The 18,437-nt window shown below is 46.7% G+C and overlaps 1 protein-coding gene across 2 annotated transcripts in view; it reads left to right on the top strand.

The window, feature by feature from the left end:
• ZNF800 (zinc finger protein 800) overlaps positions 1-6 on the top strand; it is a 262,230-nt gene extending 262,224 nt beyond the window's left edge. For both annotated transcript variants that reach the window (XM_044088802.1, XM_044088803.1), the window contains exon 5: positions 1-6. This exon is cut by the window's left edge and continues 1,675 nt beyond it. The gene's annotated coding sequence lies outside the window, so the exon portion shown is untranslated.
• Positions 7-18,437: the final 18,431 nt, after the last annotated feature.

Genomic DNA, 18,437 nt, shown 5'->3' with positions numbered 1-18,437 from the left:
GGCTTTAACATCACTTCTGTTCTTGTATCACACACTCAATTTTTTGTTGAATTTGAAGCTGTTCACAGGTTGTTTTATTTTCATGTACATGTCCAAGATTTGCTGTTTTATACAGAAATCTTGCAGGTAATTGTCTTGCTGTGTATACATTTAAAAGGTTGTGAATGTTGAAAAGCATGTTTGGCTTTAAAGTTGGTAATATGATAGTATTTTTTTCTTGTCTTTCACTTATTGGAAGAATTTCCATGATATCCGTTTTTTGCGAAGTTTTGGACGTACAGTAGTCTTTTTAGTGTTATGCATATACAGTTTTTTAAGTTTTTATACTGGAAGAACCTTGATCATTGCTAGAAAAAAAAGTCAAAGCGTTTCCCTCCCTACATGTACACTTTCCAGAAACTGTCCGGCTTCTAAGGAGTGACTTTTTTTTTTTTTGGTTCTCTTATATAGTTTATGAAATGCACGGACATCCATGTTGAAAGAACGAATGAAGCAGAGTCGGATTTGCACCCTTCCACTATATGCTGTTGCATCTCCATTGGTTTCCACTGCTGGTCTGCTAGATGGGACTTTTCTTCCACACACCCACCCACCCTCCCCCTTTGGACAGATTAAATGTGTGATTAAGCTGGAGTATAGTACCTGGGAAAGGCCACGTGAATACAGAGAGAATATGCAGACTGTACAGCAGAAGCAATCCAGTGAAGAAAAATATCTGGACAGCCTTTGGCTGTGAGGTGACAGTGCCACTCACTGCACCACTGGGCTTCCTTTTTTGTCCAGGTTAGTCCCACTAGGCTCGTGGCCTGTTTTCAAGTGTCATTTTTATAGTGATTATGGGAAATTTTTACTAGGGCAGCTAGGAAATTCTCCTTTTTGATAAGTGTTTTAGAATCCTTTAAATCCGTTTAAGCTGCAGTCAGCTCTGTCGGATGGGACTTCATTTTATTGTTATCCATATGATGGCATTCTAGTGCAGTGTCCCCCCCCAACCCAGGCACAGTTTTTGCTGAGCTGTAGTGTCAGTGCTGGGAAGAGTCCAAGCTGCTAGTGTGTGAGCTAAACCCACGGCTTTCTGATCTTCCCAGTACCAAAGGCAGTTGTGCTCCCTGTTGAGCCAGTGTTGCTGACATTTGGTTTATCTGTAGATCTGATGCGGTTTTCATTTATTCCCTTAACATATGGGTTCAGATTTGATCCAACTCTACTTTTTTTTACAGGTCATGGCCTACTAGACTCTTGAGCTCCTGCCTTACCCATAATGCTATGGTCCCCTTCCATACTCGTTTGCTGCCTTCGCATATGTATGTGGTCGCTGTTAATGTCTAGCATTAGAGAGTTTTTTCGTCAAATTTGTTTTGTCTTCATAACTCCTTTTCTAACTTAAATTCTTTATATCCTCCCTTAGTCTTGCGCTTTTTCTAGCCTAACTTAATACCATTGCTGGTCATTTCTATTCCCTCTTTACCTTTTTCAGATACTCTCTACTGCCGTTGTTAGTGCTTTCCTTTCCTACCAAAAAGTACTTCTTTGCCTTATTTCCTTTTTCTTTGATTATGGCTGAAAACCTTTTGGGTTTAAGTGCAAGCAGTGTGGGCACAAGATTCCCTTATTCGATGCTCACAACTCTTGTGTGTACTGTCTGGGCCCTGCCCATTTAGAAGTCCCTTATGACATTTGTAAGTCGTTTAACACTAGGGCTTTAGTGGATAGGAAAAGGAACTTCTGCCAACTAGCTTTTCTGAATCACTGGCTGGAGCTCCACCCTCCAAGGTAGACCAGAAAGAGCCGAGGAAACAACTTGCTGAACCTTTTGGATCTTCCATTGCATCTTTGGATCCTAGTAAGGAGCCAGCCAAGAGGGTTGCCAAATGGTGTGATCCAACTGCTTTGGATATTAGATCTGCCTCTTTGGATCTGGTTCTGTCTGAGCCGAAACAGCTCCCCCGGACCCAATATGCATCCTGTCTGGACCCGGTCCCCTGTTGGCTACCTTCACCCTTGGACAGGCATCCATCTATAGCTGCTTCTTCCCATTCTTCCAGGAGTCTTATAGAGGCGGATGTGGATAGAATGATGGAGTTTCTCTCAGCACAGATATAGACGGGAATTCTTCCGTCTCCTACCCCTTTGGCTCAGGAAGACCTTCATCAGTGCTACTCAACCAATCCTGGCTCCTTCTCATTTGTCCTTTGGTTTCGGAGACCTTGGATTCAAGACTTCCGGATCCGGATCCAAAGATAATGGTGTCTTTGGTTCCAACTACTTCAGAGTATACTGGCTCAGAGACTGATCCGGATGACTAGGAGCCAAAGCGCCATTGTCAGTTCCAAGGTGCTAGTAGACTCTGAAGTGGTCTGAGTCTTCTCTGCCCTCAGAACATCTGCATTGGACAGCTCTGCTTCAACTTCTGCCTTGAGTGGACTGCCTTTGAGGTAGAGTGATGTCCTTCTGTTCCTATGTTGCGGTATTCTAGGTGTGGGATTTCCTGCTTTTGGGCGACTCTTACGTCTGCTTCTATACAAAAGCTTTAGCTTGACTGTTGCAGTGTGCATGGGACGTCACACGTAGGGCCATAAACCAGGGGCCTTAATGTGATGTCTGCACGCACAATCCTCAGAACTTTTCAGCAGCAACCGACATTCGCATCGTATGATCGCCTATTCACAGACGTCTCATCTTAATAAGTAGCTTGTTGGGTTTCTAATTTTCTTATTTTTGATTGTTCTAGCTAACACTTGTTTTTTGTAGCCTTTAGCTGATGTCCGGAAAAAAAGGGAAAGTGCCAATGCGGGCGCCAGATGCCCCTTAAGGATGCCCATGACAGATGTGTTTTTTTTTTTTTTTTTTTTTTTTTTGCCTAGGCCGGGAACACAGTCACTCATCCTGCGTTTTGTCAGTCGTTCGTGTCTAAGATGTTGCGCAGCTGTCTAGCCACGTTAAATCTCTACTTTGAGAGCCAACGCCTTAAGCGGTTAGACCATAGGATTGATTCTGCACTGGAGACCGCACCCGAACCTTCTCGCAAAGAAGGCCAAGGTTTCTAGGCGGCCTTCGTCTGCCGCTCCGCTTCCCGACGTGCCTCCAACTACCAATCTAGGGGTTGAGGTGCGCTCGTAGGATCCGTCCGTTTCACAGCCGATGACTGGCACGTCCTTGGAGCTCATGCAGACATCGCCCATCAAGGGGGAACCAGTTTCAGGCGTACCTCATGCAGGGATCCAGACTTTGGATGTGCTAATCTCCAGACCCAACGCCAGGCCACTGTACTTCCTACTCAGACAAAAAGAAGCAGAAAACTAACATACCTCCACTTCTTCAGATTGGCAGGCCTTCACTTCTCACATGTAGGCCCTTATGACTTCAGCCTCCGCCACCTCCACCCTGCCTCTTAAGCTTCTGCAGCATCGTAGCTGCATCTGATGGAATGCCTGGCTACCTGTTGAGCCAAGGAAAGTTTGGATGAGATGTCAGTCTTGCTGGGACTTTCAGGCAAGGAGGCCAGCATGGAGGAGGCTTGAGAGACCAAGTCTAATGCATACTTACTCATATGGGTCTGATAATTTCTAGCTTTAAAAGCCAGAGTAGAAGTGTATACCTTTCCCATCCTATCCATGTACTTACTGTCTTTGTCATTGGGTAGTAGGGAGGCAGAGGGCAGCAGTCTAGATTCCGTGTCTGCTGTGGTGACAGTAATAGCTGGGTCTGCCAAGGGTGGCTTAACTAAGAATTTGTGGACTCTGGTACTTTATAGAGGTGGTCAGGACACTTAGGGGCCAGAGGCTGGGAATCTGGGGTCTTGGAGGCCACGTTGAGGGCATCCAAATAAGCAGGCAGAACAGGGGAACTGCTGAAGGGAAGGGCGACTCCACTTGCAGCAGTTCAAAGTACCTTTTTTGGGTGTCAGTCATTTGGGAAGTATGCCATTTAAAGTAATCCTTCATCTTGATGATGGTCTCACCAAAAGTAATGTAATCAGGGGGAGACTCCCCCTCCACAGATTCCTCATCCATAGAGTAATATTCCTGAGGGGAGGCAGTCTAGGAAACATAAGAAATGAACCCTTCTGATGATGAGAAAGAAGTTGCAGTCATCACATTTGTGTTATCTGCTTGCAGCAGCCCTCAGTCGGCCTGATTATCCAAGTCTTGGGTCCTGCATCTGTTGCTGTCTCATCTTCCGTGACGCCAGGTAGTCAGGGGTATAAAGCATTCAGCCTACGCCATTACATCCGTCTTTCTTGCCGTTCGGTGCCCGAAGCAGAAGCAGTTCGCAAGTGCCGTTTGACTGACTTTTGAAATTTTCGTTTTCGAGCTTCAGAACCGAAGTCTTCAACTAAAGCTAAGTACCCCTTTGGGGAAACATTTTCTTGCTCTAAACTGATGTCAGTCTTCTTCTTTCAGCTTTTCCCGGTTAGGGGTTGCCACAGCGGATCATCTGTCCACTCAAGATTGGCTGTGGAGCTTTACAGTGCCGAGTTGCCAGCCCGGCGCCCAACCTTCCACAGAAGGCACACACACACACACACCTAAGGCCAATTTGGAGTGTCCAATCCACCTACTACATGTTTTTGGGATGTGGGAGGAAACCGGAGCACCCGGAGGAAACCCACACAACCACCGGAGAACATGCAGACTCCGCACAGAAGGCACCCCAGCCGAGAATCAAACCGGAGAACCTCTTGCTGTGAGGCGGCAACGCTAACCGCTGCACCACCGTGGCCGCCCCTCTATACCTATGTCAGTAAAAGTCAATAATTGTATTTCTTGTGGAAAGCAAATGCCTCAAAGATTTTCATTTGTACTGTATTCCTTGCCTAGGCGCTGACCACAGTGTACCCCGCTGTCTGTTTTGTGCCTTATTTAAACAATGAACTATTCTTAGTCTGTATTTTTTCGCTTCTAAATATTTTGGTGCTCTGTTCAATTATCCAGATATGTCTTCGGTAAGCCACCCGACTACCGACATTCCGAAAAAAAAAATCACAAAGCTAAAGACGGACAGGCCACCTAGTTCCAAAGCTGCCGACAACGCTTCTCCTCGCAGACCCAGATACCCGCTATTTCAAATTCGCAGGCCTCTACTGAGACCCATTTGGAGTCCGAGATGCTCCGAGATGCTTCAACTGTGGAACCTGCGGATGTCTCTACCTTGGATGGGTCTGGAGCCGCTGTGCAGGCACCGGCTTCTGAGGGTGTATTCAGGCCTACTGACTTGCGTATTAAACTGACATCATCTTCTTCTTCAAGGCCTAAAACTCGAATCATGCCTAGAAAACTGACACCCAGACCACATGGTCAGGCCTCTATGCTTAAACAAATTATAAGGATGGCTGAAGACCTTATTACATTAATCAGGGGAAGCCAACATTCCCCCTCTTACGAGACCTAGGACTGAGTTTGCTTATGATGCTTCTGACCAGGATTCTGAACTTTGTCTCCTCTGATGACCAGGATCTACTCTATCTACCTATGAGGATTCTGATGCAGAGGACTCTATTCCCTCTGCTTCTCCCCCAGAGGATTTTTCTTTTGGTGAAACCTTGCATACTCTTAGGGAGCCTTTCCACTGGGAAAGCCGGGATTGCTCTGATTCTAAAACTAGGCTTAGAGATTTCTGACTCCTGCCCCAACACAGGCCTTTAGCTATCCCTCCTCTGCTGGAAATTGTTGACTATGCCTTTTCGGAATCTAGTTTGGCCCCTGACTCTCAACCTCCTGCTCCCAGAAAACCTGATAGATATTACAGGGTTCCTGATTCTCACAAGTTCCTTTTTAAAAATCCTACTGCGGATCGTGAGACCATTTCACAGAGACCCAAAGACATTAAGGCTGCTACTGCCAAAAATTCTACCCCCTCTGATAGAGATTCCAGGGCCCTGGGTAGATTGGGTAAGAAGGTATACACCTTTGCAACCTTGGCCATCAGGGCCTTAAATTGCCAGTTTCATATGTTAAAGTATCAGTAGCATATTATTGGATTGCTTAAACAGGAAATTATGTTGATTCCTGATTGCACTGAAAATAAGGATTTAATGCATTCTGCTGAACAGGTTGGAAAACATACTTTGCAATGTGATTTTGATTCACTAGAGGCATCTTGCAGGGCTGCTGTCACTGGGTCTGTACTTAGAAGGCATGCTTGGCTTAAGGCGCAATCTTTGCCAGATCATGTTAAAACTAAATTGCTGGATGCTCCCTCAAATCAGGACCGCCTGTTTGGCAACAAAGCAGAAGTTCTTAAAAAGATGGAGGAAAAAGCTAAATCTATGCAAACTGTTAAAGATTTCTTACAAGTGCAGCCTCCAAGATTTAGTAAGCATTGGCCCTTAAATTGGTCATTTCCTGCCTCTTCCAGGCCTTCTCAGTTCAAACCCAGAGCCAGCAGAGCAACCAGGCTTCAGTCCTAGGGTACGCACAGGACTAAGCAGTGGGGGGCTCCCACTTCCAAATAGGGGACTCCCCCCTATGGTTAGCTGTCTCAATCACTTCACTTTTAAACTTCCAAGCATTTCTCAACTGACTGCTCCTTTATGGGGAAAGATTGCTCTGCAAGTAAAAAACTGGGAACTCATTACCCAGGACAAATGGGTTTTAAACAGTCTCCCAAGGATACAGATTTCACTTCCACACGTTACCAACCCAAACGGTTGACCAGATCTACCCCCAAATCAGTGGGCAAGAGGCTCAAAAGCAAGTACTCTCTCAAGATTAAAGGCTATTCAGACTGTACTAGAAGAGGAAAAGGGACAAGGTTTCTACTCAAGACTTTTCCTGGTAACCAGAAAAGACAACTTATGGCGTCCTGTCCTGGACCTGTCTATCCTAAACACCTTTTTGGTGATTCCAAAATTCAAGATGCTAACTCTTCACCAGTTGCTTCCCATGATAGGCAAATATGCCTGGTTGGCAACACTGGATTTAAAGAAAGTCTACCTGCACATCCCAATCGGGGAATCTTGCGGATACCTACGCTTCAAAGCAGGCTGCATGCACTGTCAGATGTTCTTTGTGTTTCACTGTTGCAGTCATTACATTTGGGTAATCTGCTGGCAGGTTGCCCTCAGTCGGCCTGAATAACAAAGTCTTGGGTCCGGCATCTGTTACGGTCTCCTCTTCCATGATGTCAGCAGTATAAAACATGCAGCAGACTCCATTTTATTCAGTCTTTCTTGCCGCGCAGTGCCCGAAGCAGTTCACAAGTACCAGATGGCCGACTCCTGAAATTTTCGATGTGAAGTTGTTAAATCTCGCCATTTATTCTCACTGATGGGTTCAGAGCCGATCCTTGGCTCCGACGTGGCCGATAGCAAAGCTCAAGGTTTGCCAGTAGCTCGAGACCAAGCCCCTTATCCCACAGTGCACTGCTGGAATTACCTTAGGTCTAGTTTGCCGCGGCAAGAGAGATCTCTGTGATCCAGCTAGCTCGGACCATTTGTGGGAAAAATAACAGCAAGTTTATAAAAAAAAAAAAAAAAAAACTTTTTGTTACTAAAATAGTTGTGTGTTAATATCAGGTTGTTCATTAATATAATCTATAGTTTATGTAGTTTTGAACAGTTTAACTAGTTAGTGCCCTGTTGGCTTCTTGGTTTGTGTAGGCCTTTAGCCCTATTTACTCTCATTAGTCTTTCTAATAGTCAGGGTTCTTTTCTGTGGGCCTCTCAGCCCTATATTTGTTAATATTGTTATAGTTAGTGTCCGATTTGGGCTTAGTAGTTTGTGGATCTTTATAAGTGAGTAAGGACTTTTTTTTATCTTACTCTCTTCAGTTTACTTTTTGTTACTATGTCAGATGAAAAGGAGAAATCCCATCCAAAATCGGGATTCAAAAAATGCCCAGATTGTGGCAGAAAATGTCCGTCACTAACTGACACATTCAATGTGTCTACTGTCTGGGGGCTAAACACCTCCAAGACACTTGCAGCATTTGCCATTCCTTTTCTTCGAGTCCTCTTGGAGAGAAGGAGGAAGCTAATAGACAGGGGATTGCTACAGCAATCCTTTTCTGAGGCTTCGAGTAGCCATGAGGGTACTAGCTTGTCCTCCAAATCCTCAAAATCCAGATCTTCAGACAAAGTGACAAAAAAGGCAAAAATTTCAGGAGGAGAGTCATCTGTTCCACAGACCTCGGAACAGAGTGCACCTTTGATTCGAAGCCAGCTCTCTGTTTTGGAGCCGGTCTCTGAAGTTCCTTCTTCCCCTCTGCTCCAGTCAGCAACTTCGGTGCATTCAGCTAAGTCCTCAGTCAGCCTTTCAGATTTTGGACATGGATCGGCTAGTGCAGAAGCTTTTGCAGGCACCAGGACTTGCCAAATTGTTGTCGGCCCCGACCAGCTCGTCGGTGCCGAAGACCATGGAACTGGATTTGTCTACGAGCAGTACTGGACTCTCAGAGCAGAAGGAAACTGAACCGATGGTTGTCGAACCCTTGGAGCCAATACCCGCACCGGTGTTATCGACTCCATCTACTCGGATGTCCTCGGCGCCGACCGAGGACTTTAGGAGCAGACTCTCTCCCCTTGGCTCCAGGGAGGATAGTCGAACCGATTTGTCGGTGTCTACTCTTCCTCTTGGGGCTTCGGCTCGGATGAGCTCGGCTTCTACCTCTGGCTTGGAGCCCAGGGTTTCAGTGCGGGAGGATGGGACGGTACTGTCGGGTCCGTTCACTCCTTCCCGTCGAAGCCATGGTGCCTTCGATGCTATGAGGAGAGTTTTGTCAGCATCGGTTCAGCCTTCCCTTTCTCTTCAAGCTCCTGTGCCTGCTTCTTCATCTACCGGTCCCTCTAAGCGTAGAGACCCCGAGCCTCAAGTACCCCCACAGGGCGTCCCCTACTCTTCTGAGACCTCCCCAGATCCCCCCACTAAGGAGGTGCCCAGGAAGAGACTGTACAAGAGGAAGCACTTAGACTTCCCACAGGAGTCTTTGACATCTGACACAGACTTAGATGAGTCTGACGGGTCCCCACGATCCCCCTCTGAGGATATCTCCTTTGCAGAAATACTAGAGATCCTTAGAGGGGCGATTGGCAGTCCAAGACCCCTACTGAGGATGAGTCCGTTCTCTTGAAGGCTTTTGGGTCTCAACCTTCCACTTCTTGGGTGTCTCCGCCTTACGACGAGCTCATGGAACTGATTTCTCGTAAGGCGTGGGAGTCGCTGGAGGCCATGGAACCTGTTCCTCGTAAGCCCAATAAATTCATGTCTGCCCCAGTGGACAAGCCATTTTTGACAAAGGGAGTGCCAGTTGATGCCATGGTGGTAGCTGCAGTCACCAAAAAGGAAGTATCTGAGACATCCACCTCTATCCATCCCCTAACAGAGATTCTAGGGTCATGGATAGATATGGGAAGCACATGTTTAGTTCAGCGACCTTTTTCTCTGCGATCACTGAACTACTTAACCCACTTTACGAGACTACAGAGAGATCTCCTGAAAGAGCTAGGAGATGCTCTCCAGGTTACGGTAGCTGCAGGGGTGGCTGACAAAGTCAGCGTCCAGCTCGCTACCCTAAACTCAGTGGTAAACTCGTCCATGCGTCTCATATCCTATGCAGCTGATGGTTTGAGTAGAGCCGCTAGTTCGGGCATTGCTCTTCGAAGACAAATCTGGATGCATCTCTGTTCCTTTGCGGAACCCTTTAAGTCTTCCTTTATTAATATCCCATTCCACGGCTCATCACTGTTTGGGCCCAAAGTAAAGGAAACTTTAACCAGGTGTGAGCAGGCAGGCAAGACCTTATCTGCCGTTGGAGTCAGTTTTTCGACCCCTACTCGGCCCTACCCCAAGGGCCCTAGGGGAGGGAAAATGTGGTTCCGAAAAGCACAGGGAGCCTTTCAGGACACACGTGGAGAAACCCCCTCGAGAGGCAGAGGGAGGGGGTTATAACGGAAGACGCTGCCCCCGCGGCAAAGGGGGGGTCCGCAGCAACAGGGTGACAGGGGTCAGTTCTCAGGTCAACCCTACCAAGCGCCCCTGAAAGGGGGCCCGACTGTTCGGCCCGACTGTTCGGCTCTGGAGGCAGTCGGGGGTCACTTGCCTTTGTACCCAGAAGCCTGGCTAAACATAACATCAGATACTTTGGTACAAAGCATAATTTCCATAGGATATTTAATACCATTCTCTTCCCCTCCCATTCCTGTAAAGAGAATCCCAGATGTTCCACCCAATCTCAGAGAACAAGCAATCGTAGAGGTCCACAGATTGCTAGAAAAGAATCGTCCAACCAGTCCCAGCAGACCAAGTTGGATTCGGAACTTACTCAAGATTTTTTTGGTACCAAGGAAAACGGGGGACTAGAGACCTATCTTGGACCTCAGCAGACTCTACCAGTTCGTAAAGAAAGAGAAGTTCCGAATGGTCACGCTTCAGTCCATTCTTCCTTTCCTAGGGAAAGGTGATTGGATGTGCTCCATAGATCTCAAGGACGCGTACTATCACATAAAGATGAATAGACGCTCCAGAGATCATTTGCGCTTCCGTCTGGGAGCCTATCATTACCAGTTTCGAGCCCTGCTCTTTGGTCTCACTACAGCCCCCAGAGTGTTCAAATGCATGGCAGTGGTCACGGCTCACCTGAGACGTCTAGGATTCCAGGTGATGTTCGTGTTTCACTGTTGCAGTCATTACACTTGGGTTATCCTGCTGGCAGGCTACCCACAGTCGGCCTGAATTCCAAAGTCCTGGTCCGGTGTCGGTTGCCGTTGGCTCTTCCCTGCCATCAGTGTGCCAGGGGTATAAAAGATGCAGCCGACACCATTTTCTTCAGTCTTTCTTGCCGCGCGGTGCCCGAAGTAAAAGCATTTCACAAGTGCCGGTCGGCCGACTCCTGAGATTTTCAAAATCAAATTTCAGATCTGAAGTCTTCAATAAAGCTAAGTACCCCGTTGGGGAAACTTTTATTTCTTGCTCCAGACCGATGTCAGAAAAAGTTAACAATTTTATTTCTTGTTGGAAGCAAATACCTCATAAGGATTTTCATTCTTAATGTATTCCTTGCCTAGGCCCTGACCACGACGTTGCTAGCTGTCTGTTTTGTGCTAGATTTAACCAACGCACTATTAAGCGTCGGTACAATTTTGCTTTTCATTACTTTGGCCGAAGGTTTAATTATATAATGCCGTCGGAACAGCCGACGACCGGAGTTCATAAAAAGTGTAAGGAAAAGGGCAGGCATCCAAGGTCCAAAACCGACTAGGCCTCCGCTAGGCCAGTCGCTGGTTCTCAGTGAGGCGCTTTCGCAGCCCCTGACACCCGCTACCTCAGAGCCACAGTCCGCTTCCGACTCCCACGTGGAGACAACTAGGCTTCTGGATACTCAAGGTATTGGACACTCTGAAACTATTCCCTCAGATGGGTCCGAAGCCGCTGAGCAGGCATTGGCTTCTGGGGGTGTTTTCAGACCTACACAATTATGTCAAGCCAACCTCCGCTTCCAAGGCAGAAACTAAAAACAGCTTTAAAGACAAAAACAAGTACAGCATTCTCCTGGACAGACTTCCATGACTAAAACAGATGCTTAAAATGGCCGAAGACCTAATTACTTTGATCAGGGGTTCCCATCCTCCTCCTGATGAGGCCTAGGCAAGACACTGAATATGATTCTTCTGATCAGGTTTCCTTTTCCTCTGACTCCTCTTCAGAACAGGGATACTCTCTTCGTCCCTATGAGGATTCTGATGCTGAAGAATCTATCCCTTCAGCCTCTCCTCCTGAGGATTATTCTTTTGGGGAAACCCTGCATACCATGAGGGAGCATTTTCACTGGGAGAGCCAAGATTACTCAGAATCTAAGAAAAGGCTCAGAGACTTTCTTTTATTGCCTCAGTACAGACCTCTTGGTATTCCATCTGATGTTCATCGTGTTACACTGCTGCAGTCATTACACTTGGGTTATCCTGCCATCTGACGGTCCCGCAGTAGGCCTGAGTTCTTGGTCCGGCGTCTGTTGCTGTCCCTTCCCTGACGTCAGTGCACCAGGGGTATATAAGATGCACCCGATGCCATTTTCTCCAGTCTTTTTTGCCGAGCGGTGCCCGAATCAGAAGCAGTTAGCAAGTGCTGGTCGGCCAACTCCTGAGATTTTCAAAGTCGAATTTCAGATCCAAAGTCTTCAATAAAGCGAAGTACCCCGTTGGGGAAATTTTTTTTTTTTCTTACCTCAGACCAATGTCAGAAAAAGTTAATTGTATTTCTTGTGGGAAGCAAATACCTCTTAAGGACTTCCACTCTTACTGTATTCCATGCCTAGGCCCTGATCACGACGTCCCTAGTCGGTTTTGTGCTAGATTTAACAAACGCACTATAAAAAGACGTTTTGATTTTGCTTTGCACTACTTTGGCCGAAGGTTCAATTACACGATGCCGTCGGATCAGCCGACAACCTCAATACCGAAAAAACACAGAGACAAGGATAAAGACAGGCATCCGAGGTCCAAAACAGACGACGAAACCTCTTCTAGGCCAGGCGCCGGTTCTCAGTGAGGCGCTTTCGCAGCCCCTGACACCCACTACTTCAGAGCAACAGGCCGCTTCCGACTCCCACGTGGAGACATCTAGGCCTCTGGAATCTCGAGGTATTGGGCCTACGGAAACTAATCCCTCAGATGGGTCCGGAGCCGCTGAGTAGACATAGACTTCTGTGGGTGTCCTTCACAACCTACTATTAAGACAACAGCCAAGACAAAGGTACCATTAAAGACAAAGAAACAAGTACAGCATTCTCCTGGACAGTCCTCCATGCCTAAGAAACAGATGCTCAAAATGGCCAAAGACCTCATTACTCTAATCAGGGGTTCCCATCCCCCTTCTGAGAAGAGGCCTGGGCAGGATATAGACTATGACTCCTCTGATCAGGTTTCCATTTCCTCTGATTCCTCTTCAGACCAGGGATACTCTCTACCCCCCCTATGAGGACTCTGATACTGAGGAAATCTATCCCTTCAGCCTCTCCTCCTGAGGATTATTCTTTTGGGGAAACTTTACATACCATGAGGGAGCATTTCCATTGGGAGAGTCAGGATTACTCAGAATCCAAGAAAAGGCTCAGGGATTTCCTGTTATTGCCTCAGCACAGGCCCCTGGCTATTCCACAATATCTAGCACAGGCGGATGATGTGTTCTCTGAATCCAGTTTTATCTCCTGACTCTTTGCCCTGCTCCAGCCAAGCCAGATAGGTATTGGAGTCCCTGACTCTCACAAGTTTCTTTACAAAAACCCTTCTGATCCAGAAACTATTTCCCAGGGTCCAAAAGGGGTTAAGGCTTCCATTGCAAAACACCCAGTACCCTCTGACAGAGATTCCAGAGCTTTGGATAGATGGGGGAAGAAAGTATACACTTCTGCAACTTTAGCAGTAAGAGCTTTAAATTGCCGGTTTCACATGCTTAAGTACCAACAATATTTAATGACCCAGTTAAAACAGAAAATGCTTGCAAGCTCAGAAGCTCCTGATTGTAAAGAAATGCAGGATTTATTGCATGCAGTTGAACAGGTGGGAAAGCATACTCTGCAATGTGGTTTTGATTCCTTAGAGGCCTCTTGTAGAGCCGCAGTTACAGGTTCTGTGATTCGAAGACATGCTTGGTTAAAAGAACAGAGTTTACCTGATCATGTTAAGGCAAAATTATTGGATGCTCCTTTACAGCATGATACTTTGTTTGGTGTTAAGGCAGAAGAGGTGTTAAAGAAAATGGAGGATAAAGCTAAATCTATGCAAACAGTCAAGGATTTCTTACAGGTACATCCACCTCGGTTTAGCAGAAATTGGCCAACAAAGAATTGGTCCTTTCCAGTGTCAGACGGACCACAGAGAGGCAGATGTTCATCGTGCGTACAGCTGCAGTCATAACAGATGGGTTTTCCTGCCGTCAGGCGGGTCCTCGGTCGGCCGAATTCCAAAGTCTAGGTGCGGCGTCGGTTGTCGTCACTTCCTCCCTGATGTCAGTGCGACAGGGGTATAAAAGAACCAGCCGACGCCATTTTCTTCAGTCTTTCTTGCCGCGCGGTGCCCGAAGCAGAAGCAGTTCGCAAGTGCCGGTCGGCCAGCTCCTGAGATTACGAATATTTTGCAACCGAAGTCGTCTTGAAAGCTAAGTACCCCGTTGGGGAAACTTTTCTTGCCTCAGACCGATGTCAAAGTTAATAATTGCATTTCATGTGGGAAGCAAATACCGCATAAGGATTTTCGTTCCCTCTGCATTCCTTGCTTAGGCCCAGACCACGACGTCTCGGACTGTCGTTTTTGTGCTACATTCAACAGATGCACCATTAAACGTCGGGCGGAGTTCACCCAACACTATTTTGGCAAAAAATTTAATTACATTATGTCGTCTGATACTCCGACTCCAGTTTTGAGTAGAAGACGCAAAGATAAGGACAGACATACGAGGTCCGTGGCTTCTACCAACACCACGCCAAAGCAGACTACAGGTGGTCCGGTTCTCAGTGAGGCGCCTACGCAGCCCCTGACTACCGACAACACTTCATTGGCGGTGTCTACTGTCCCCGAGGTCGCAGGCTCTTCGGCCCACACCCTGACTACAGATACCAAAGCCACTCTTGGCGGTGAAACTCAGAGTTTAGACAGGTCTGCCACCTCTCAAGGTGTCTTCAGGCCTTCCTCTTCTTTTTCCATCAAGGCTTTCACCAAGTCTAAAGCAGCCATGCATACTAAAAGACAAGCTCCACAGGGCCCTTCTCAAGGCCCCATGCCTAAAAAGCAGATGCTCAAAATGGTTGAGGATTTGATTATTCTTATCAGGGGTTCTCAACCCCCCCCCCCCCCCAGACAAAAGGCCCAGAGTGGAGGAAGAATCCCCCTCCTCGGACCAGGCCTCCATTATTTCAGAACATTCTGATGACCAGGAACATTCATACTCCCCTTTTGAAGATTCTGATGCAGAGGAGTCCATTCCCTCTGTCTCCCCCCCTGAGGATTACTCTTTTGGGGAAACCTTGCATACCTTGAGGGGACACTTCCACTGGGAAGGCCAAGAGTACTCAGACTCCAAGAAAAGGCTTAGAGATTTTCTCTTGCTCCCTCAGCACAGGCCTCTGGCTATACCTCCTGTCTTAGACATTCTAGATGATGTGTATTCGGAGGCCTGCCTTAACCCAGACTCTTTACCTCCAGCCCCAGTCAAGCCTGACGGGTATTACCAGGTTCCTGACTCACACCAATTCCTATACAAAAGCCATGCGACTGACCCAGAAACTATCTCACAGGGCCCCAAGGGAATTAAGGCCTCCACTGCTAAAAATCCATTACCTTCAGAGAGAGATTCCAGAGCTTTAGAAAGGTGGGGAAAAAAGGTATACACCTCTGCCACCTTAACCATGAGGGCATTAAACTGCCAGTTCCATATGTTAAAGTACCAACAATTTCTGTTATCACAGTTGAGAAGCAAAATGTCACAACCTGAACAACCAGACTTGAAGGAGTTGCAGGATTTGATACATAGTGCAGAACAAGTGGGTAAACATACCTTGCAATGTGGTTTTGATGCTTTAGAGGCCTCATGTAGAGCTGCTGTTACAGGTTCAGTCATACGTAGACATGCCTGGCTCAAAGAGCAAACCTTACCAGATCATGTCAAAGCTAAATTACTAGATGCCCCTCTGCAAAAAGATGTATTATTTGGTGCTAATGCTGAGGAGGTATTAAAGAAAATGGCGGAAAAGGCTAAATCAATGCAAACAGTGAAAGATTTCCTACAGGTACAACCTCCACGTTTCAGTAGAAATTGGCCTTCCAATAATTGGTCCTTTCCAGCCACGGACAGACCCCAAAGAGGTAGATACAGGCGCCCGAGGGGCAGAGGGCAATCTCAAGGATCGTTTAGAGGCAGACAATGGCAAGCACCTACACAGAGGTGATGAGGATAGTTCACAGCCATTCAGAAAGCAGACCCAATGACTTCCCCCTTTGCATGCCAAGCAAGGCTCAAATGGCAGCACCTTTAGGCAGAAAACTGGCATTATTTTTGAAAAATTGGCATATTGTCACAAAAGACAAATGGATCCTGGACATTATAGACAGAGGCTACAGATTCCATTTTCACACCCTTCCAAAAATGAGAGGCATGCCAAACCTGCCACACAATCAAAGGGCAGAGGCACAAAAACAAATTTCAGATCTCATGGACATGAAAGCTATTCAAGAGGTACCTACACAAGAACAAGGTCAAGGTTTTTACTCCAGACTATTCCTGGTACCAAGGAAGGGAAAAGATTGGAGACCTATTTTGGACCTATCCATCCTAAACACATTTTTACTCTTGCCAAAATTCAAGATGCTCACATTACAGCAGCTTCTTCCCATGCTGGGCAAGGAGTCTTGGCTGGTAACACTGGACCTCAAGGAGGCATACCTGCATGTCCCAATCAGACAAGATTGCAGAAGATACCTCAGATTTCTTGCAGGTTCAATCCACTATCAATTCTCTGCATTGCCCTTTGGCTTATCTACTGCGCCCAGAGTATTCACGAAATGCCTGGCATCAGTAATTGCCTACTGCAGACTTCAAGGGATACAGATATACCCATATTTGGACGACTGCCTGATCCAAGCGGACAGCAAGCACATACTGAAACATCTGGCTTTTGTCATAATGTTGTTGAATTCTCTGGGATACACAGTCAACAAAAAGAAATCAAGGCTAATACCCTCTCAAACAATAATTTTCCTGGGTGCCAACTTGGACACAAACACCCAGATGGCCTACCTCACGCCAGAGAAACAGGGGCAACTAACTCAATACTTCAGAAAACTAGCAAATTTCACCAGGCTGACTGCAAGGAAAATCCTGCAGGCTCTGGGATTCATGGCATCTTGCATCCTACTAATCCCATGTGCAAAGCTGCATATGGGGAAACTTCAATGGTACCTGAAAAAACCTATGGTCTCAACACAGCCACAGTTTGGAAACAATAATACCACTGATTCCATGTCTTCAAAAGGAATTTCTGTGGTGGGCTCAAGCATGCCAAAAAAACACAGGTCTCCCATTCTGCAAGCCTCAAGCAAATCAAGTCATCACAACAGACGCCTCTGACTATGCCTGGGGGGGCGCACATGACAGATTGGTGCATTCAGGGAAAATGGTCCCAAAAAGAAAAGCACCTACACATCAATCAAAAGGAAATGCTAGCAGTAATAAATGCTATTATAGCTTTCAAAAACCTTCTGCATCCAGGTCAGCTATTGATAGGGACAGACAACACCACAGTAATGTGGTACATAAACAGGGAGGAACCCATTCATACCCCCTATGCAGGCTGGCAATGTCTCTTTGGAACATGGCTCTGGAATTACAAATCGAACTTCAAGCACAGTACTTGCCAGGCAAGGAAAACACGCTGGCAGACAACCTAAGCAGAAATATGACAGATCCACATGAATGGAAGTTGCATCCTCAAGTTTTTACAGAGATAATTCAAGCATGGGGAAGGCCAGACATAGATCTCTTTGCCTCCCACAAAAATCATCAATTGGCAAAATTCTGCTCAAGGACCTTTCAACCGCAGGCCTGGGGAGTGGATGGACAACTATGACAGTTTATGCCTTTCCACTTCTTCCTCTGCTGCCCAAAGTTCTGTTAAAAACCAGAGCAGACAGACCAAAGATGATTCTCATTGCTCCAGACTGGCCAAGACAACACTGGTACCCACTCCTGAGGAGCCTGACGCATTCCCCACCATGGATCCTACCTCTAATGCCTCTTCTGACTCGGCACAACTTCAAAACTCTTCACTCTTCTCCAGCTGAAAACACTCAATCTGGCCGCATGGAAGATTCCTTAACTTCACAACAGACCCTACTCTCCAAGGAGTTGCAGGATGTCATTTTAGAGGCCAGAAGGCCTTCTACTAGAAAAGCTTACTCCGCAAAATGGAAACTGTTTTGTGCCTGGAATGAGAAAAAGGGTCAGAATCCTGGAATACTGAATTTACCTCAAATATTACAGTACCTAGCTGAGATGCTAAGCAGTGGACTTTCATTCTCCTCCATCAAAGTCCATGCCTCAGCCATTTCTGCAGAATACAACACTGATCCTCCTTTATTCTCTCACCCCCTCTTAAGACAGTTCCTCAGAGGGGCTAAGAATATAAAACCCCCAAGGAAACAACCAGTACCTCCTTGGGACCTCAATTTCATTCTAGAAAAACTGACTTGCCTCCTTTTGAGCCAGCTGCCTCAACAGGACTGCAATATTTGTCCTGGAAAACAGCCTTCCTTCTGGCTATCACCTCAGCTCACAGGGTATCGGAACTACAAGCCCTCATGGCTGTGCAGCCTTTCATCATTTTCCATCAGGACAGAGTTTCCTTACGAACCAATCCGTCCTTTATGCCAAAGGTGGTATCCAGGGTAGCTTTGAATCAGGCTATCCACTTACCTACCTTTTACCCTAATCCTCAAAACAAAGGGGAGAGAC

This window comes from Protopterus annectens, chromosome 11.part0 (assembly GCF_019279795.1).
Source record: "Protopterus annectens isolate FY-2018-M chromosome 11.part0, PAN1.0, whole genome shotgun sequence".
Taxonomy (NCBI): Eukaryota; Metazoa; Chordata; order Ceratodontiformes; family Protopteridae; genus Protopterus; species Protopterus annectens.
This window is presented reverse-complemented; position numbering and strand designations above follow the sequence as displayed.